Source organism: Myotis nattereri, assembly GCF_964212035.1.
Source record: "Myotis nattereri genome assembly, chromosome: 14".
Classification (NCBI taxonomy): Eukaryota; Metazoa; Chordata; class Mammalia; order Chiroptera; family Vespertilionidae; genus Myotis; species Myotis nattereri.
Window position 1 is genome coordinate 7,857,172 of NC_138089.1, and position 20,959 is coordinate 7,878,130.

General features: G+C 43.3%; 1 pseudogene across 1 annotated transcript; it reads right to left on the bottom strand.

Annotated features, from left to right (window-relative positions):
• Positions 1–9,848: 9,848 nt before the first annotated feature.
• On the bottom strand, positions 9,849–10,305 carry LOC308530107 (large ribosomal subunit protein eL29-like; annotated as a pseudogene). The gene has a single exon. The product of its transcript is annotated as a large ribosomal subunit protein eL29-like (transcript).
• Positions 10,306–20,959: the final 10,654 nt, after the last annotated feature.

Here is a 20,959-nt window from a genome sequence, read left to right on the forward strand (position 1 = left end):
CCGTATGCGTTTCTCTTTCCTCCTAGTTGTAGGACTTCCACTCAGCCAGCGTTCCTGTGGTTCTGGGTGATGTCCCTTCCGTCTTTTAGTTTCACTTTTGAAGTAGTTGTTCAAAGCAGCAAACTCCGGCGTTAACCTATGCCGCCATCTTGGTTCTCCGGGTACCTTCTTTATTTCCTTTCTAATGCAGGTATCCAATCCATCCAAAAAATGACATACAGGATAATTTCACTATACAGAATCTCTCTAGATCCTTGAATATTCTATATACATCAGTCAATTATTTTAATTTTTATGCATCAGAAATGGCTCTCAGTACTGACTTAGATATCCTGGCCTCCCCCCCCACCACCCTGTAACTTATCTATACTGTGACCCATCCCAAAGGATTAAATAGCTACAGAGATACTTCTTCTCTCTCTAAAAATCAATTTAAAAATCTTAACACACACACAAGAAACACCAACAGAAACTATAGATGCCTTGACTGGAAGGAGTGGATGCCATGGACGTTTTCTTGGTAATGCCAGTGAGAGCAATATGTTGAGGCCAGGAGGGCATTTGGTGTCTTCAAATCAAATCACACAAGAACAAAATTACATTAAAGAGTTTGGATTTTATCCTCAATGGTGTGCCTCCCAACTGAAATGTGAAGTGACATAATCATATTTGAATTTTAGAAAGGTCACTCTGGATTGTATGGAAGCAGGACAGGAGGCAGGGGAAGTAGGAGGGGTGCAGAAGTCCAAGAGCTAGGACAGCGGCAATGAGGACAGAGGGAGGAGGCGGGTTTAGGAGTTAGAATCCATAGGCCACAATAGCAACTTTATGCAGTGGGTGAGGGGGAAGGAGAAGTCGAGGATGACACTCAGGATGCAGATCTGGAAAGCAGGGTGGCTGATTGTATCCCTCACAATAGCAAAGGCAGGGAAAGAGGCAGGTTTTGGAGGAAAGATGACGAGCTCCATTTTGGATGTACGGGATTCGAGGTGCTTTGAGGTACCCATCTGGAGGGTGCAGGAGTCTTGGAGCGTGAGAGAAGAGATGTCACTTCTCTTAGAGACGTCCCCACCATAGAAGTGGTGGTTGAAGCCAACGGAATCAATAGGATCAGCGACAGCAGGCAGGCAGCAGAGGATGCAGGTGGACATACTGGCTGAGCCCTGCTGACGTCAGTTCTCTGGTTTGCAGCTTCCCTGATCTAATTAGTTTCTTAGGAGAACCACTCCTAATGCCGGGAAAGTGGTCAGTCATCGGGCCACATGCCCACATGTTAGCTGGATCTCATGCGGATTAAAGATGCCAAACTGTCCTCTCATCTAGAGGTGGGGTCCCCCCTTCCCCTCACTTCTTACATCTCGGTGGGCTCCGTGACTGCCCGACCAACCCAGTATGTGGAAGGGATCACGTCCAGGCATTGGAAGAGCGGAAGCTTCTGATCTCTGTCTCTCCAAGGATGCACTCTTGGTTTCCATGGAAGGTCTGACTACCCTGCTGGACAGACCTGGGAGAGGCCCCCAGGCAGCAGGCAGCAGGACAGAGACCCGGCTGGCCCGGCCTCCCCGCGGTCCCACCAGGGCCACGTGAGTGCAGCTGCCGCACACCCTCCAAAGCAGCCACCAACCTAGGACCCCAGTATGACCCCTATGGCCCCAGGGTAACACCTATGGCCCCAGCGTGACCCCTGTGGCCCCAGCGTGACCCCTATGGCCCCAGCCAGCACCACATGGAGCAGGAGAACCACTCAGCTGAGCTCCACTATTTTGTGAGAGACAATGAAATGTTTGTTGTCTGAAGTCACTGAGTCATAGGGTTGTTTATTCAGGAGAGAATTGGAACAGTTGTTTGTGCCACCTCCCGCCCCAACCCAACTTTGTAAAACACGATGTTTTCGCTTGAGTGTTCTGTTAAGCCCAAGGGACTTATACTCGGGACTGAAGCCTGTGTCTTCATCGTTAAGTCGGCGATGATATCCTGCCATGCCTTCTTCTCAGAATTATTTTAGGGCTCAAGTGAGATAGTATATGTGAGTGTACTTCATAAATTATAAAGCACTCTACAAATCTCTATAGAGATAGATGCATTTAAACAGAATTGCAAAGCACTCTACAAATACAGTTTAAATAGAATTTTATTGTAAAAAAGTTTTAAACCGATATTACAATTTTAAAAACAGTGTTAAATATACAATGTTAATTAGTATACCTACAATTTTAAATTACATTAAGATCAATTAGAATTACTCTGACTCTCCATAAATTAATTTGGAAGCTTTTTATCAGTTCTCCTGCTTCGTTAGTGTTTTGATTCTTTGTAAAAGGATGGAATTTAATTTTCTCCTCTTCTTTCACCTTGTGTTGGTCTAAAAAGAGCCTCATGTTCTTGAGCAGATTTATTTTGGTTGAGAACAAAGAGTACAATTGGATCCAAATTAACACAGTAGGTACAGATGTCCTTAGCCGACTAGCTTCCAAACATTGGTCAGGTTACCTCTGTGGTAAACTGAATCACTGGTTAGCATGAGCTGCTCAGCCATCTTCTGGTGATCTGGTACCAGTGTTCTTCAGGGCAATTGAATTAAATTGTGTAGTTTAAACGAATACAAATCTTGTAATTTTTCTATCACAAGGCATTTGAAAAAGTGATGGCTGGAGAGATCAAATTGAATTGTGATCCTTAATAGAATCATGGGGAGGGCCACTTTCCAGCGTTTTGTTTGCCATGTGCTTGTAATGGCCAATTCAAAGTGAAAGCAAGACCAGTCAGATGTGAAGTGGGTTCCCAAAGAGTAGGGTTTCTCAATCTCTGCAATATTGACTGTTTTGGGTTAATGATCCTTGTTGTGGGGGGCTGTGCTGTGCATTGTAGGAAATTTAGCATCATCTCTGGTCTCTACCTACTAGATGCCAGTAGCAGCTCCCACCCCGCAACTCAGTTGTGACAACCAGAAATGTCTACAGGCACTGCCACCTGCCTGGCGGGGGCCCAGGTTGCCTCCTGCTGAGAACCATTGTCTTAGACGATAGACTGTGCACTAGGGAAACAAACACATTTTGCCCCAGATTCCTCCCCACTTGTCATCCCCACCTCCCTCTCCCACAGCTTTGCTCATCACATACATTTATGTTTAATCAATCCATGTCTGGTGGTCTTTCCCGGAGCAATGGTATCTTCTTTATTTCCTTTGATATCTGACAATGGATCACTCATTATTTGGCCCACGTGGAGACTGACATCCCCATTTGAAAGTGATCTTTTTGAAAGAAGCCATCCTTTAAGAGGTCATAAAACACTTGGTGTTAGGTTCTTAGAGTGTGTGATGAATATTTTAATAGTTAAAAATAGAGCCATGCAGCAAGGAAATGATTTAATGTTGTAAATAAATCTCGTTGTGGGATTTAATGTACAAAATGGACAGCACTGGCTTTAAAAAATCGTTCCTGAAGTGATGGGATCTCGCCAGTGCCGCACTTTGTATGTTGGACCCACATCTGGAGGCAGTGTTTGCCACCTTTCCTAGACATCAGAGGAAGACACAAAGATCACTTTCTCTTGGAAAGCCCCTATATTTTTCTGAAAACTAGAAGCCCATAAGGTTAACTTTCTGGAAATATTACTGGTACCAGAACCTTGAAGAGCGTAGCATTCATCACGTTCCACTAGACAATGACAGTAAATCCGAGCAGGAAAGGGGTGCTGATGCTGTGCCAGGCCCTGGTCTGAGGGCTTTGCATGAGTTAATACGCAACCCTGTGCGCTGACTGAGGAGTTGGCAAACTCTGGCTTGTGGGCCAAATCTGGCCACCGCCTGTTTTTATGCAACCTGTGAGCTAAGAATGTTGCTTATTGTTTTCAAGTGGTTGAAAAATATCAAAAGAAGAACATTTTTTGACACCTGGAAATTATATGAGATTCAGCAAAAGATATCTGATATAGGACTGTCAACCAACATATCCGAAGAACTTAAAGGTCAGCAATAAGGGAAACAAGCAGCCCAATTAGAAACTGGGTCAAAGGCCTTAATGGACACCTCACTGAAGATCATCTGCAGAAGGCAAACAAGCATGTCACGAGGGAAATGCAGATTAAAACAACCCTGAGATACTGCTGCATACCTGCCAAAGCAGAGCACTGACAACACCTCATGCTGGGCCAATGAGGAGCAACAGGACTCACGTGCTGGGAAACGCAACACGGCGCAGCCACGTTGAAAGGTAGTTTGGGTGCTTCTTACAAACTAACATAGTCTTACCTTGTGATCCAGCAATTGTGCTTTTTTATATTTACCCAAAGGAGTTGAAAACTTAGGTGTACCCCCCAAATCTGCACAAAGATGTTTACAGCTGCTTTATTTTTAATTGCCACAACTTGGAACCAAGATATCCTTCAGTAGGTGAATGGTTAAATGAACTGTAGTACCTCCAGACAATGGAATATTACTCAGCACCGAAAAGAAGTGAGCTGTCGAGCCGCGAGGAGACAGCTAGGAGCCTTGAATGCATATGACTGAGTGACAGAAGCCAATCTGAAAAGGCTGCATGCTGTATGCTTTCACCTAGGTGACACTCTGGAAAAGGCAAAACTGTGAAGACAGTGGAAGGATCAGTGGTTCCCGGGGGATGGGGAGGCGGGATAAACAGACAGAGCACAGAGGAGTCCTGTTCAGGGGAGTGAAATACGCTGTGTGACCCCATAATGGTGGCTACTTATCATTACACATTTCTCCAAACCCATAGAAGTGCAGCCCCACGAGTGAAACGGGAGGTAAACTATGGATTCGGCTGATACGATGCGTCCATGTAGGTTCAACCTTCGTAACAAATGTACCATCTGGTGAGTGATGTTGGTAATGGGGGAGGCTGTGCATGTCTGGGGGCAGGGCGTACATGGAACATCTCTCTATCTTCTTTGCGATTTTGTTATAAACCTAAAACTGCTCTAAAAAATAGTCTTAAAAATTATATGAGATTCAAAGTTCAGTGTCCACAAATAAATAACAGCTATGCCCATTCATTGCATACTTTCTGTGGCTGCTTTCACACCTCAGGGACCTGGCCGTCGAAGCCTGAAGTATGTGGTGTCTGGCTCTTACACAGAGCGCTTGCTGCCCCTACGCTGCTAAATGTAACTGATAGGCAAGTACCTTTCCTATGCCACCCCAATGTCACGGGACATGCATCTATCCCTGCTTTGTTGAACCCTTCCCCCCAGGGATCTGCAGGGAATGGGCCAGTGTTCCCTGGGGAGTGTGAAAATGCAGCTTCCTGGTGAAGCTGCCCAAATGACATGCCTATAATGTCTGGCCTTCCCTTTGCTCTTTTCCTATTATTAATAACTAGCTAATTACAATGGTATCAGAAGTACAGAGAAGCAAGTCTTATTCAAAGTCACCCTCAACATGTGGCAGAACTGGGCTTTGGACTCCGCTAGGTTTGGTGCCTTGACTCCGCTGTGGTGCCGCACAATAGAGGGATGATAAAACTTGCGAGTATAGAACTCGTAGTTACACAAACAAACCAGGAGAAACAACCTCCATAATTCAGCTCTTTTTTTCAGTCCTCACCTGAGGATATATTTTCATTGATTTGAGAGACAGAAGAAGGGAGAGAGGGGGAGAGAGAAGGAGAGAGAGAGGGAGAGAGAGAAAGAGAGGAACATCTATGTGAGAGGAAAACAGCTATGTGAGAGAAACAGCAATTGGTGCCTCCTGCACACATCCCAACCCAGAGATCAAACCCGCAACCTAGGTATTTGCCCTGACGGGGAATTGAACCCACGACCCTTTGGTGCACAGGGTGATACTCCAACCAACTGAGCCTCTGGCCAGGGCTCAACTCTTTCCATTATACTTTACAGTCAGCACATACGCCTCTCACTTAGTTCTGTACTGTCCCCGAGCAGCAGTTACTGAATGAAGAGAAATTTCCACTTCTTTGGCTTTCTCTATATGCCCTTCATAATTTCTAAGGATGAGTATTTATAATTCTCCTTTTATGCAATAAGACTTTTGCCACATGGGAAGCCATCTGAGGCTCTGTGTCCTGTGGGCTGGGAATAAAGGCTGGTACCTGCCTTCCTGCTGCACAGGACCTGGTGTCCAGCACAGCGGCAAGTTCTGGGGCTGCTGACACTGAAATTTTAATGGCTGTGTAGAAGTTGGGGCCTCTAACAACCCCCAAGCAATCTCATCCAACAGGCTGGCCCAGATCGGCCTTGCCTCATTCAATTTCCCTTTCAGAGGACGAGCGGCACCAGCTGCCAGGCTCCAGCGTCGGTCCCAGGGAATCATCGTGTTTCTGATCGGAGTTTGGGCCATGATACCATCCCTCTGTCTGCCCATCAGGATCAGTTCCTTCCTGTGCTGTGTTGTTAAAAGGCCCTGGACAGTAACTGGTTTCCAATGAGTTTTGGCTCCCAGGGAACTGGCCCACAGGCTTTAGTTTATTCCTTTTGGAATTTAGAGGGGAGTTCATTCCTGTAGCAGAAGGCTACATAATAATTCTCTTACTTTTTAAAAAATATATATTTTTATTCATTTCAGAGAGGAAGGGAGAGGGAGAGAGAGATAGGAACATCAATGATGAGAGAGAATCATTGATTGGATGCCTCTTGCACACCCCCTAATGGGGATCAAGCCTGAAACTCTGCCCTGGCTGGGAATCGAACCGTGACCTCCTGATTTATGGGTTGATGCTCACCACTGAGCCACACTGGTTGGTCTCGCTTTCTTTTTTTAAGCAGCCACATGAAAAACTTAAGCATATGGAATGCTCTAGACCAGGGGTGGGCAAACTTTTTGACTCGAGGGCCACAATGGGTTCTTAAACTGGACCGGAGGGCCGGAACAAAAGCATGGATGGAGTGTTTGTGTGAACTAATATAAATTCAAAGTAAACATCATTACATAAAAGGGTATGGTCTTGTTTTTTTTAGTTTTATTCATTTCAAACGGGCCGGATCCGGCCCGCGGGCCGTAGTTTGCCCACGGCTGCTCTAGACCTTGATTGGAGTAATGGTCTATGAGTGTATACATTTGTCAAAGCTCATCCAACTGTATGCTTGAGATCTGAGCATTAGGGGAAAATGCATAAAAACTAGGTTTAAAAAAAGTCAGAATAGTTACTTATGGCACCTGTCTGAGGCTGGTTAAATCCAGAATTACTCTTTAGTAATCACTTCTGATCCTTTAGATTTCTTGAATCCCAGATCAAGGTACCACCTTGTGGGAGGCTTAGACTTATTTCCTCTACTTTGTATTCTGCATTTATTTGAAAGCAGGCATTCTAAGGCCACATAAGGATAACAGATACTTATCCCTGTGAATAGTCAGTGTCAGAAAGGGAAGCTTCATCTTTGGGTCTCTGTATTATGCCACACTGAATTTATAATTAAACTAGAGGCCTGGTGCATGAAATTCGTGCACTGACAGGGAGGTGACCCTCAGCCTGGCCTGTGCCTCTCACAGTCTGGTAGCCCCGCGATTGATTGCCCCAAAGAGGTAGGCCTCACCCACCCAGCCAGGGCTCTGCGATGCATTGCGCCAGCAGAGGGAGGCCCAGGCTACCTGCCACAGCACCACTGGTTGGTGGCCTGAGCCTCCCTCTTTGGGGCAATCTTGGAGCCCCCCAATTGATTGCCCCGCTTGCTGGTGGCCTGGGCCTTCCTCTGCAGGGCGATCATGGGGCGATGACTGGGCCCGTGACCAATTGCATCGCACCCTTCTTGACTGGCCTGGCGCCAAGGAGTGTCATAGCGTGATCATCTGGACAGTTGTTCTGCTGTTCGGTCATTCAGTTGATTTGCACATTATGCTTTTATTATTATAGATAAAGATAGAAAAATCTACCTGGGATAAGGGCAGTGAATTTATTTAGGGTCTATTTCCTCCAGCTTGTGGGGAGAGTAAGTGTAAAGATAAGAACTATGACTTTAAAATAAAAAGTTTTTGGTTCAATCATGCATCATGTCTCCAATACAGATTTCTAGCCTTGGATATAAATATTTCAGGATCAGATGCTTTCATCTCTCTCTGCCTTGCAAGAAGAGAAGATTGGAAACAATCTTCCTTAAGTAAAGTAGCTTTAATCATTGTTTCTCAATCAGCTGAGCTGTGTTGGGAAAAAAAGATGTAAGAATCCTATAATCCCTGGTTTAGTGGTAATGAAATTGTCCAGGCTGAGAAAGGAACAGATGGATTTTGATTAATTTCTACTAAGACCAGCAAGTATCAACCTCAATATTCTTTATAAACTTGTCAGGGTAAATGTTATAAAGTCATAAGAGGATGGAGACAAAAAGATATAAAATAAACACGAGTTTATAACTGGGTTGTGAATAGTTAAAGGGGTATACACTTAAAAACACAACACATCAAAATTTGGATTCATTGAATCAGGACAATCTTTTTAGACTTAATCCCTTAAAGAATAAAATAATTTTTTTGTATTTTTTCCCCCAAGAGAGGACCCGTTGCCCTAGGTATCCAGTGAAGTGGGCATCACACCTGATGGGGGGCAGCAATAAGAGGAATGCAAAGAAGATTCAGAGAGCTGGGATGCTGAACCTCAGGTTCAACATGTATGATTTCAGGGTGATAATTGAAAACAAAGATGAACTTTACCAAGACGTAATTTGGAATGAACTCAGACAACCCAGTTGCCACAGTTCATCAGTTTTATGGTTGATATTTAGGGCACTGAGGGGCAAGTTCTCAGCTTCCCCTGTCCTCTGCGGTACTCCTCCCTCCTCCCATCTGTCAAAGGCCCAGCTGTCTAGGGGGTGCAGAGAGATCCAGAGGCGTAGAGATTTAAATTTGGCATTAACCTGAAATTAGAACTGAAGATTAAAGGCCAAAAATAAAATATCTGAGTGACATTGGTCTCACACTTGCTAGGGTATGAAGTATTTACCTCCAACAGAACACCAATAACTGCTTGTTTTAGGGTTAAGAATACTTCTGTCTGGTGGTGCCTTCTTCCCAGCATAATTTACGGTGCCCATTTCATTCCGCCCGGTCAGGAGATGGTTGTGAGGAAAGATAATAAGAAGCTGGAGAAATTCCTTGGCAAGTGGAATGAGGGAAACTGAGACAAAATAGTTAATAGCCTGCTAATAAATTGCAACATCTTTTTGTTGTTGTGGTTAGTCCTCACCTGAGGATATTTTTCCATTGATTTTTTTAGAGAGAGTGGAAGGGAGGGGGAGAGACAGAGAAAAACATCAATGTGAGAGAGACATATCAATTGGTTGCCTCCTGCACACGCCCCAGCCAGGGCTGGGGATCAAGCCTGCAACCGAAGTACGTGCCCTTGACCGGAATTGAACCCGGGACCCTTCAGTCCGCAGGCCGAGGCTCTGTCCACTGAGCAAACCTGGCTAGGGCTACCCTCATTTTGATGCATTAGCATATTAACGAACACACCTGGAAAGCTGCTGAATATTCTGTTGAGACCCTTCCCTGAAACCTCCTGTAAAATTCCTGCCTTAAGAAAACAGGTAAGAATGTAAGACAAAAGATGCCCCAGTGGGTGCTCTTTCTCGAGCACCAGAGACCCCTCCTTTCCTCAGGCATGTAGTTTTGCTTTCTTTCTCCTAAGCTCTAAGGGTCCCCATGAGACTTGCAACCAGGGGAGCAGCGGGCAGTGGCCGCTCATCCCAGGTTAACCCTCTGAACCTGTCTTCAAAGGCCCTCCTTTATCTGCTGTAACTTGTTTCTTGAGTCCAGGCAGCCCAGCGTGGCTCACTTCCTCAGGCTTATTTGTACCAATAGCACAGAAGGACACCAGTTCTATGTAGACAGCAGCCCAGGGGTCCATGTGATCCATCCTCACATCAGCAGACAGCGGCCTCTACTGTGGAGCCTGTATGGGGGCCTGGGCATCTTTGGGAGCCTGAGCCTGAGCCGCAGTCAAAGCCTGGGGCTTGGTGTCAGCGTTGGCCGTGGACTTTGGCTGGCAGAGCCTGAGACCCTTGGTGATGTGGACCCGAGCACACTTCCCAGGCTTGGTGAGCAACGTAGGCAGGTCAGCGGAGCTTGTGGTTGTCACCCTTTGGGATCTTGGGCTTGACCTCCTTGGGCTGCACGAGAGCCTGGATAGCCTCAGGATGTGCACTCATGGCCTTGGCATTGTTGGCCTGCATCTTCAGGCTCTTCTTGCTGTGCTTCCTGGCAGAGCGCATGCTCCCCAGGAACTTGGGGTCTACCCCTTTCAGAGATTTGTATCTTTGCGATCGGGATTTCTTGTTGCCATTTCTGTGCCATTTTCGGGACTGGTTGTGTGTTGTGTGGTTCTTGTACTCGGCCATGTCTGCATGGAAGCCTGCGGCTCCCAAAGCGCCTGGGACCAGAGGAGAAAGAGAGCGTGGCTCCCTCCTGTTCCCGTGGCTCCTTCGTGCGTTGGGTGGTCCACTCTGTGCTCACTCCTGTTGCTGGGATCTTGCCTCTTCTATCTTAAGCCTTTTCTTTGTTTCACTGTCCCCATCTTTAATAATGTGCTCTCAGAATCACCTGGACTCGGGCCGTGAAACCTTTCCTACGTTAGGCCAAGAACCCACACGTTCCAGACCATGAGTTACAGACTGAGAGCTGGCTGAGCACATAGAACCCTAACTATATCCTTGAATATCATCAGTACTTAACCCACTGCCAATTAAAGGCAGGATTCATCATGAAAAATTCTCATTTCTCTTATAAAAACAAAATAAAACAAAACAAATTCCAGCCTTGCTTTTCAATACTGGGAGCCAGAATGCAATCCTCATGAGAACATAGGAGACATGTTCTCTCCTTCACAGACGCCAAGTGGGGTTCACACGGAGGAAGGTGATGGTTAGGAACGGAGTGTGACAGTCAACAAGTCAGGCATCAATCCTGCACTAGATACTCTAGTGCAGTGATGGCGAACCTATGACACATGCGTCAGAGGTGACACGCGAACTCATTTTTTTGGTTGATTTTTCTTTGTTAAATGGCATTTAAATATATAAAATAAATATCAAAAATATAAGTCTTTGTTTTACTATGGTTGCAAATATCAAAAAATTTCTATATGTGACACGGCACCAGAGTTAAGTTAGGGTTTTTCAAAATGCTGACACGCCGAGCTCAAAAGGTTCGCCATCACTGCTCTAGTGCTTCCCTGCTGTTATCTTATCATCTTAGCTGTGACTTGGAAATAGGATCTGCTTAGGGACAAGGGCGCTGTGTTCACTAATATTGAAACAGGCTCTTTGGGAAATCTGACCCAAGGATCATGATTTTAACTTGACAGTGACCTCCTGTCCATTTCCTGTCTTTCAGGTATGCAGGTAGAAGAGATGGGGGCCTCGGTCAGGGCGCTGGCCAAAAACAATCAGGGCCATCTACGCCATTATGCATGGCAGTAGGCTCAGTGCCTAGGCCCCTGATACATTGAGAAGCACATGAAAGTGTTTTAATGTCTTTTTAAATATGTTTTTTATTGATTTTAGAGAGAGAGGAAGGAAGAGGGAGAGAGAAACATTGATGTGAGAGAAGCATCAATCAGCTGCCTCCTGCATGCCTCCTCCCGGGGATTGAGCCCCTGACCCAGGCATGTGCTCTGACCCAGAATCGAATTGGCAACCTCTCGTGCATAGGACAACACCCAACCAACTGAGCCACAGTGACCAGGGCAAAAATGTTTTAATTTCTTTCAAAATCAGAAGAAAACCATGGGTACAATCCTGCCTGGATTATATTCATCTTTATATCAACATAGTCACAAGTGTAATTTTTAATAATTTTTTATGCAGGAAGGAGATCATGGAGGTAGAAATGCTGAGTGGTCACAAAACTCATCATGTGAATCTGGAAACGGATGGCAGCTCATAGACTTTAACTGAAGAGAATAAATCAAAGGGGCTCTTTGCAAAGGTGTGGTTGGGTTAAGAAAAAACAATAAGAAGTAGTGAAGTGCCCGGGGCCCAGCAACCGTGGGATCCATCATCACCATGGGGCCTGAATCGACAAGGGCAGGGACCACTGGCCAAACCCAACCAACAGTCAGCGTGGAAGGTAGCCCAGAGGCTCAGTCCATATAGGCCGGACTTCTGGGGCACAGAGCAGGGCAGACAAGAGCAAAAACTAGAAGGGGTGTGCTGGAAGCCGGTTCATCCTTGCTGCTTGACACAGTCGCTGCAGGGAAGAAACATCTGCACAGCATGTGTTTCAAGGGACTTGGAGTATATGGCATACTGTTCTTAATATGTTTGCTCCCCTTCTTTGCACTATGTGTTTTAACCAAGGTCACATCTCCAAGAAAGGTTGTTTCCCCAGGTGGGATTTTTCCCTGGAGTTAGGGATTAACAGGACTAAGGAAGGGAATGAAACCCCTTAACTAAGTGCCAGGCGGGTAATTAATCACTTAAACTATGAACAATCACTTAGGATAATCTCCTTCAGTTACTTCCTTGTAGCTTAACAGAACAATAGAGTAGTGACTTTGGAATGGAGATAACAAATGCCCTAACCTTTGGAATAGAATGGATAGGATTTAAATCAACTGGTGTAAATACAGATGTAACAGGACAATAAAGACCGAACCTGGCTGGAGAATGTGGCTAGGCTGCTGATCAACTGAACACTGTCTCCGTGTCATTCCTTCTTCACCGACTCCGTCCACACCTTTGGGAACCCCTAGACCTGTTAGGGTTGGACCCCAACATCTGGCGCCTGGGGTCATGAACACAGAATAACCAGTACTGGACTCAGATTCTCACCACTCCCTGTTTCTAGAGTTTTCAAGTGAGTGTAACTCCTGCCTTTCATAGGGTCTAGGCATGGATTATAGAAGGAGGAACTTATTTTCTGTTTCAAAATGAAAAAAAAATATATACCCCACACCAGATTTCGAAAGGATAGTACCCCATCTGGTGGCAAGTGTCTCAGCCTTTCTTGCCCATTGGCTTTATTCAGAAAGCATCTGTCTTCGAGGATGTAGGTTTCCTATTCCTTTCACAAGCAGGGTTCAGTCTCCTGTTCTAGTCCAATGAGGGGACAGGCTGGAGAACTGGTCAAGAAAAGCCTTTTAAATCAGACTGCCTGGCCCAGTTTGGTTATTGATTAGCTACTGAGTCCCTGTGCCTCAGTTACTTGTAAAGGTAGGACAGTAGTAGGCCATGCTTTATAGGATGGTGGGAGATTAAATGAAATAATAGATTGAATGAAAAAACATTTATACAGCGCTTATTATGAGCTAAGCACCATTCTAAGTGCATCATGTATGTTGACCCATTTAACTGCACAGAGAAAAGCAAAGATGAAAACACAAAGAAAGACAAGCTTGTGATGGTATTTGAGAATCTGCATATGGCTGTGCTTGACACTAAACTGCCAGTGGATTTTTCACATCTGTGAGTCAATAAATATTCCTTAATTTTTCAGGGGTCTTAGCCAGTTAAATTAAATTTCTGCCACTTGCAACCAAGACAGTTTCAATAAAGTGATGATATAGATATGTATATGTACACACTTGTGTGCACATTGTATATATTTACATATGCATAAATATACATTCATTGGCTAAATACATCAAGGAAAGTTATAGAATGCATAGGCAATTTCTCTGAACTTTTGGGGATGCTTCTTCAGAGAATCTTCCATTACAACTTGTTAGTACTATGCCCACTTAATGGAGGAGGATGGGAAGCTCCAGAGAGCTGGGGTAACTTTCCCAGGCACTTAGCTGATGGCTGAGTGAGCTAGGGCTCGAACCCAATAGGTTTCCTCTGCTTGTCATTCTCAGAGTGCAGGGATGGGTAGACCCTGGGCTTGAGCCAGTGTGGTTTTCGCCACCCTCTTTTATTTCACAGGAGGTTGGGGTAACTGCTGGAATGCAAAGGATGATGAGGTCAGAACTGTGGCGATGAACACAGCTCATAATCATAAGTGAGCTCCATGCATCAGCTTTGAAAAGGCAACAGCCTCTCCTACAGATGACCGAACCCGGAGGCTTTCCTCCACAGGCTGCCACACTGTGTGCATTTGCAGCAAAGCTTTCCGTATTTACTTCTGTGGAAACTGACAGAGTAATTGTCTTACTATGTTATGTGCTTTGGCAGCAATAGAAGTGGGGCCCACAGGTCCAAATCTAGAAGCGAATCCCTCTTTTTAATGATTCCAGTTTGTTAACACTCTTCCTGCCCTTATGGGAAGAAAAGGCAGGTGCTAGTGGTAGGTGTAAGTGGGTAGACAGGGAGGGGGGAGTAGATGGTACTTCCAGGGCCCAGAGCCTACAGTCTCTGGCTCCTCCCAGGGTGGGCCTGGGACAGGAGTGGGCCCGATGAGTCCAGAAGCCACTCATGCACGCTCCAGACTCTGAAGGATTCTGCCTTCAATTCAGCCTTTCACAGGCCCTTCAAATCAGGAATGAAGAATGAAGGAACACCCTCAGACCTTGTCAAGCCCAGATTCCCATCCCTTGGGGCAAATATCAAATGATTCCCTGTGACCCTCTTTCTGACCTTCCTCAGGCCCAACTGCTTTCTATGTCCTGTCGGCTTCCACAGCTTTAACAGAACACTCATTATATCTTTCTCTAATACTTTAGAAATTATTTCCCTCTTTATAATATAATGTCATTATATTCTAGACTCCTGGAAATAAGAAAATACTCATAATTTTTTAAAAAAATTCTCACCTGGGGAAATGCTTATTGATTTTAGAGAGAGGGGAAGGGAGGGAGAGGAGGAGGGAGGGAGGGATGAAGAGAGAGAGAGAGAGAGAGAGAGAGAGAGAGAGAGAGAGAGAGAGAGAAACATTGATTGGTTGCCTTCTGTAGCACCTTGACTCAGGTTCAAATCCACAACCTAGGTGTGTGCTCTGACTGGGAAACAAACCCACATTCTTTGGATGACGCTCCAACCAACTGAGCCACACCGGCCAGGGCAAGAATCATACTTTTTTTTCTTTTTAAAATATTTTTTATTGATAGATTACAGACATCTTCCATTTTCCACCCTTCCCCTCCTCCTCCCAGCTTCAACCCCCCCCCCCCCCAAACAGGTCTTCACCAGCCTATTGTCCGTGCCCATGGCCTATGCATATAAGTATGTAAGTTCTTCGGTTTATCTCTTCTCGCCCCCCAACCTCATCTCGAGGTATGTCAGTCTGTTCCATGCCTCCCTGCTTTGGTTCTTATTTTGTTGGCCAATTAATTTTGTTCATTAGATTTCACAAATAAGTGAGATCATGTGATGTTTGTCTTTCTCAGTTTGGCTTATTTCACTTAGCATAATATTTTCCAGGTCTATCCATGCATAGTATTCCATAGTGTACATGTCCCACAGCTCTTTTATCCATTCATCTACTGATGGGCACTTGGGCTGTTTCCAAGTCTTGGCTATTATAAATAATGCTGCTATGAACATAGGGGTGCATATATTCTTTCTGATTAGTGTTTTGGGGTTTTAGGATATGTTCTCAGGAGTGGGATCACTGGTTCAAACGGAAGTTTCATTTTTAATTTTTTGAGGAAACACCATACTGTTTTCCATAGTGGCTGCACCAGTCTGCATTCCCACCAGCTGTGTACTAGGGTTTCCTTTTCTCCACATCCTCACCAGCACTTGTCATTTGTTGATGGTACCTCCATTCTGACAGGTGTGAGGTGATACCTCATTGTTGTTCTAATTTGTATCTCTCTGATGATCAGTGATATTGAGCATTTTTTCATATGTCTCTTAGCCATCTGTATGTACACTTGGGAGAAGTGTCTATTTTGGTCCTTTGCACATTTTTAATTGGATTGTTTGTCTTTCTTTTGTTAAGTTGTATGAGTTCCTTATATATTTTTGATATTAAGCCTTTATCAGATGTATCATTGCCAAATATGTTCTCCCATACAGTGGGCTCTCTTTTCATTTTGCTGATGGTTTCTTTTGCTGTGCAGAAGCATTTTATTTTGATGTAGTCCCATTTGTTTATTTTTTTCTTAGTTTCCTTTGCCCTAGGGCCGTGGTCGGCAAACTGTGGCTCGCAAGCCATATGCGGCTCTTTAGCCCCTTGAGTGTGGCTCTTCCTAAGCCTTAGGAGTACCCTGATTAAGTTAATAACAATGTACCTACCTATATAGTTTAAGTTTAAAAAATTTGGCTCTCAAAAGAAATTTCAACCGTTGTACTGTTGATATTTGGCTCTGTTGACTAATGAGTTTGCTGACCACTGCCCTAGGGGATGTATCTGTAAACATATTGCTATGAGAGATGTCTGAGATTTTGCTGCCTATGGTTTCTTCTAGGATTTTTATTGTTTCCCAACTTACATTTAGGTCTTTTATTTATTTTGAGTTTATTATTGTGTATGGTGTAAGTTGGTGGTCTAGTTTCATTTTTTTGTATGTATCTGTCCAATTTCCCCAATACAATTTATTGAAGAGACTGTCTTGACTCCATTGTATGCTCTTGCCTCCTTTGTCAAATATTGATTGAGTGTAATGGTTTGGGTCGATTTCTGGTGTCTTTATTCTGTTCCATTGGTCTATTTGCCTATTCTTGTGCCAGTAGCAGGCTGTTTTGGTTACAATTACTTTGGAGTATAATTTGATATCTGGTATTGTGATCCCTCCAATTTTATACTTGTTTCTCAAGATTGCTGGAGCTTTTCTGGGTCTTTTTTGGTTCCATATAAATTTTTGAAGTATTTGTTCTAGCTCCGTGAAGTATGTCATTGGTATTTTAGTAGGGATTGTGTTGAATCTGTAGATTGATTTGGGTAGTATGGACATTTTAATGCTGTTAATTCTTCCAATCCATGAACATGGTATATACTTCCATTTGTTTGTATCTTCCTCTATTTCTGTTTTCAATGTCCTATAGTTTTCCAAATACAGGCCTTTTATCTCCTTGATTAAGTTTATTCCTCGGTATCCTATTTTTCTGTTGTTGAAATGGTAAATGGGATTGCTGTTTTAGTTCCTCTTTCAGAGAGTTCATTATTGGTATATAAAAATGCCATCAATTTGTGGATGTTGATTTTGTATCCTTCTACCTTGCCAAATTTATTTAGTAAGTCTCATAGTTTCCTGATGGAGTCTTTAGAGTTTTCTATGTACAATATCATGTCACCTACTAATAATGACAAGAATCGTTCTTAATATTTGTACTCTGTTTATTTAAAAATATTTTATTTTCTAGTAAAAGACCATAACTCCAAAAGGGTAGCATCTTTTTAAATTTAGGTAGTTGACACATAGTAGGTGCTTGGGCAATATCTGCTGAATTTAGTGGGTTGACCTGAGCACAGATCTGGTATGGATTTTATCTTGCTTCTAAAAAATTTCTAATTAGTGACTGAGCTCCTACAGCTCAGGCTCCCTCTGAGGTCCTTCTGTCTCTGCTTGTTTTTTTTTTTTTTTTAAGAAAATCTTTATTGATCCATAATTCACACTACATGCATCTCAGTGGTTTTAGTGGATGGACAGTGCTGTGCCACCACCGTTACTTACTTGTGAACACTTTCATCACCCCCAGGAGAAACCCCACACCCCTTAAGCAGTCTCCCCATACCCTTCCCCAGCCCTTTGCCACTCGCCTACTTTGCCTATGGGTTTGCCCATTCTAGACATTTCCAATACATGGAATTATGCTAAATGCATAATCTTTTGTGACCGGCTTCTGTCATCTAATAATGAAATGACACAATGTTCTCTAGGCTCATGGTGCTACCGCAGGCCTCCGAGTTCCATTCCTTTCTGTGGCAGCTCTGCCGGCTTCCTGTGTCTCCAGTTCTCCCCATCCTTCAGCGCTCCATCCTGTGCGTTACATGTGCTTCGGTGGCCCCTGCTCTTTACCAAGCGTGTCACAGCTAATGTGTCCCTTTGCTCACAACTCCCAGGAGGAAGTTACAATCATCTTCGAATTTGCCCTACTCTCAAAAACTCTTTATTTCAGGTTTATGTAATGCACGTTTACGTACTTGAGTGTCTAACAGTTAGAAAGCAAGTATGTTGAAGGTAACAATCTTACACACAGAGATTCATATACATGCACACACAGAACAGCTCCAAAGAGAGTCAGGCAATCAGGGAATAAAATAGAATTTCTAGATGAATCTGTTGTACACTTTCTTAAAAAAAGTACAAACCTGCAAAATAATTTTAAGTAACTGGAGGAAGGGTTCTAGGAAATAGAAAAGTTATGTGCTGTTTTATTTATTTTTAAAAATTTATCTTTATTGTTGAAATATTATAGATGTCCACCTCCCCCCCCCACCCCCCATTGATCCCCTTCTCCCACTCCTGCCCGCTTCCCAGAAGTTATGTGATGTTTTAAGTTGAGCTTAGAGTGCACCAAGATGGTGGTGTAGGTAAACGCTGGTACTTGCCACCTTCCACACTCACATCAAAATTATAACTAACATACAGCAACACCATTATTCAGAACCCCCTGAAATCTGGCTAAATGGAAGTCCTACAACTAGAAAAGTAAAGAGGAAAGTACATCAAGACTGGTAGGAGGTGCAGAGGCATGGAATGAGCTGTTCCGACACCCTCGTGTGGCATTTTTTAAAATGGGGTGGGATATTGAGGCTGCAGAGGTCTCCCCTGAGAGGCTGAGCCACTGGATCCTACAGGGCAACTATTACACAAGGCCACTCTACCAAGGCTGGGAAATATAGCAGTTCTACCTAATATATAGGAATAAACTCACAGAAGCAGCCAAAATGCGGAGACAAAGAAACATGTCACAAATGAAAGAATGGAAGAAATCTCTAGAAAGGGAAATAAATGAAATGAAAACAAGCAAACTATTGGATAAAGAGTTCAAAACAGTGGTTATAAGGTTGCTCAAGGATCTCAATGAGAGCTTCAAGGGACTTAGTGAGACTTTCAAGGATCTTAGTGAGAGTTTCAAAGACATGAAAAAGGACCAGTCAGAAATTAAGCATACACTAACTAAAATAAAGAATAATGTACAGGGATTCAACCGTAGAGGATTCTGAGTATCAAATCAATGATTTGGAATAGGAGAAAGCAAAAAACACCCAATCAGAAGACCAAAAATAAAAAAAGAATCCAAAAATATGAAGAGAGTTAAGGAGCCTCTGGGACACTTCAAGTATACCAACATTTGCATCATAGGAGTACCAGAAAGGGAAGAGAGAGAGCAAGATATTGAAAACCTATTTGAATAAATAATGACAGAAAAGTTCCCCTACCTGGTGATTGAAATAGACTTACAAGTCCAGGAAGTGCAGAGAGTCCCAGACAAGAGGAACTCAAAGAGGACCACACCAAGATACATCATAATTAAAATGCCAAGGATTAAAGACAAAGAGAGAATCTTAAAAGCAGCAAGTAAAAATCAGTTAGTTACCTACAAGGGAGCACCAATATGACTGTATGCTGATTTCTCAACAGAAACTTTGTAGGCTAGAAGGTAGGGGCAAGAAATATGAATAGTAAGCACCTACAACCAAGTTTACTTTACCCAGCAAAGCTATCATTTAGAATTGAAGGTCAGATAAAGAGCTTCACAGATAAGGAAAAGTTAAAGGAGTTCATCACTACCAAACCAGTATTACATGAAGGGTTGTAGGGTATTCTTTAAGAAGAGGAATAAGAATAAGAAAAAAATGATAATAAACATGAACAATAAAATGGCAATAAATACATATCTATCAACAATTGAATCTAAAACTCAAAATAAACGAACAAGGAATCTAATGAACAAAATAAACTGATGAATAAAATAGAACCAGAGGTATGGAAACATGGAACAGACTGACGAATCTCAGAGGAATGAAGGCAGGGGGCATGGAGAGGTTAAAGGTCTTATATGCATATATGCATTACCTATGGACACAGACAATAGGGTGGTAAAGGTCTGGGGTGGGGTGGGAACCTGGTAGATGGGGGTAATGTAGGGAAATGGTGGACATCTGTAATAATCTCAACAGTAAAGATTAAAAATAAAAAAAATAAAAAAATAAATTGAGTTTATTCTCTAGGTATTATTAGAACTGAGAGAAACTGGTTCAAGGTTTAGCTGGAGCTTCAAAGTCTAACCCTTAAATTAGTGATTATCAATTACCTGCCACAGGCTGCCCAAAAGATTCCTTTTTCTTGATGGGTAAGGAAATGGATCACTGGAATGACAGCATGCTTCTTTGTAATGAGTTGCCTCTGAGTACAGTTGAGTTGTTTTCCTAGCTGAGTTTCCGAGGTCTAGCGTATTTCTTAACTAATCAACTCATTGCTTCTTCCTGTGCATATTATTAAGGCACTCATTAGCCTTTGATAATGCTGCAGAAGTTGACTTTGGTTTAAAATTATGCCCATGGTAGAAGGGATGTTACTACAAACTACTTAAAATATTATTAAGCTGTACTCCGTTCTACCTCAGAATTTAGTCTCATTAAACCTAAAATATGGCAAAGCAGTGGGTAGCATTTTTGTGTATATGTGAATCAAAACAGGAAAAATAATGCAAGCGCTACAAGGTAATGGACATTAGATGCACTCTCTGTTGCAACTGTTCAGGCCTCAGGCAATATGAAATACTTAGGTGTCATTATCCAAAACACTGAAGATGGGGTTGCGTTTCCGCGATAAGAAATTAATTGGTAATAAATCTGTGTTAGAATGTAACTGGGAGTCAAAACAAACTGTACCAACCTAATGTGTCTTCAGGGATAAAAACAAAGCAGCTGCTGGAATTAGCATCTTTAAATATTACTCACTAAGTCAGCATCTGGAGATGAGATCGGTTGTGGAATTTTGCACAGGAAGCAGCAGATTCGCTCAAGCAAGAGCTCAGCCTTGACTATGTTTTGGGAATTCTGGCATCTGCACAAAACTGTTCTTAGAGACAGAACTGATAATCAAGAATTACCCTAATATCTGAGTGCTCACTAACGGGCATGCCATCCATGAGCAGTAGACATACTAATTTCCTCTGGATTGTTTTAATTTTGGCAGTATATATGCTATCATGTGAGCAC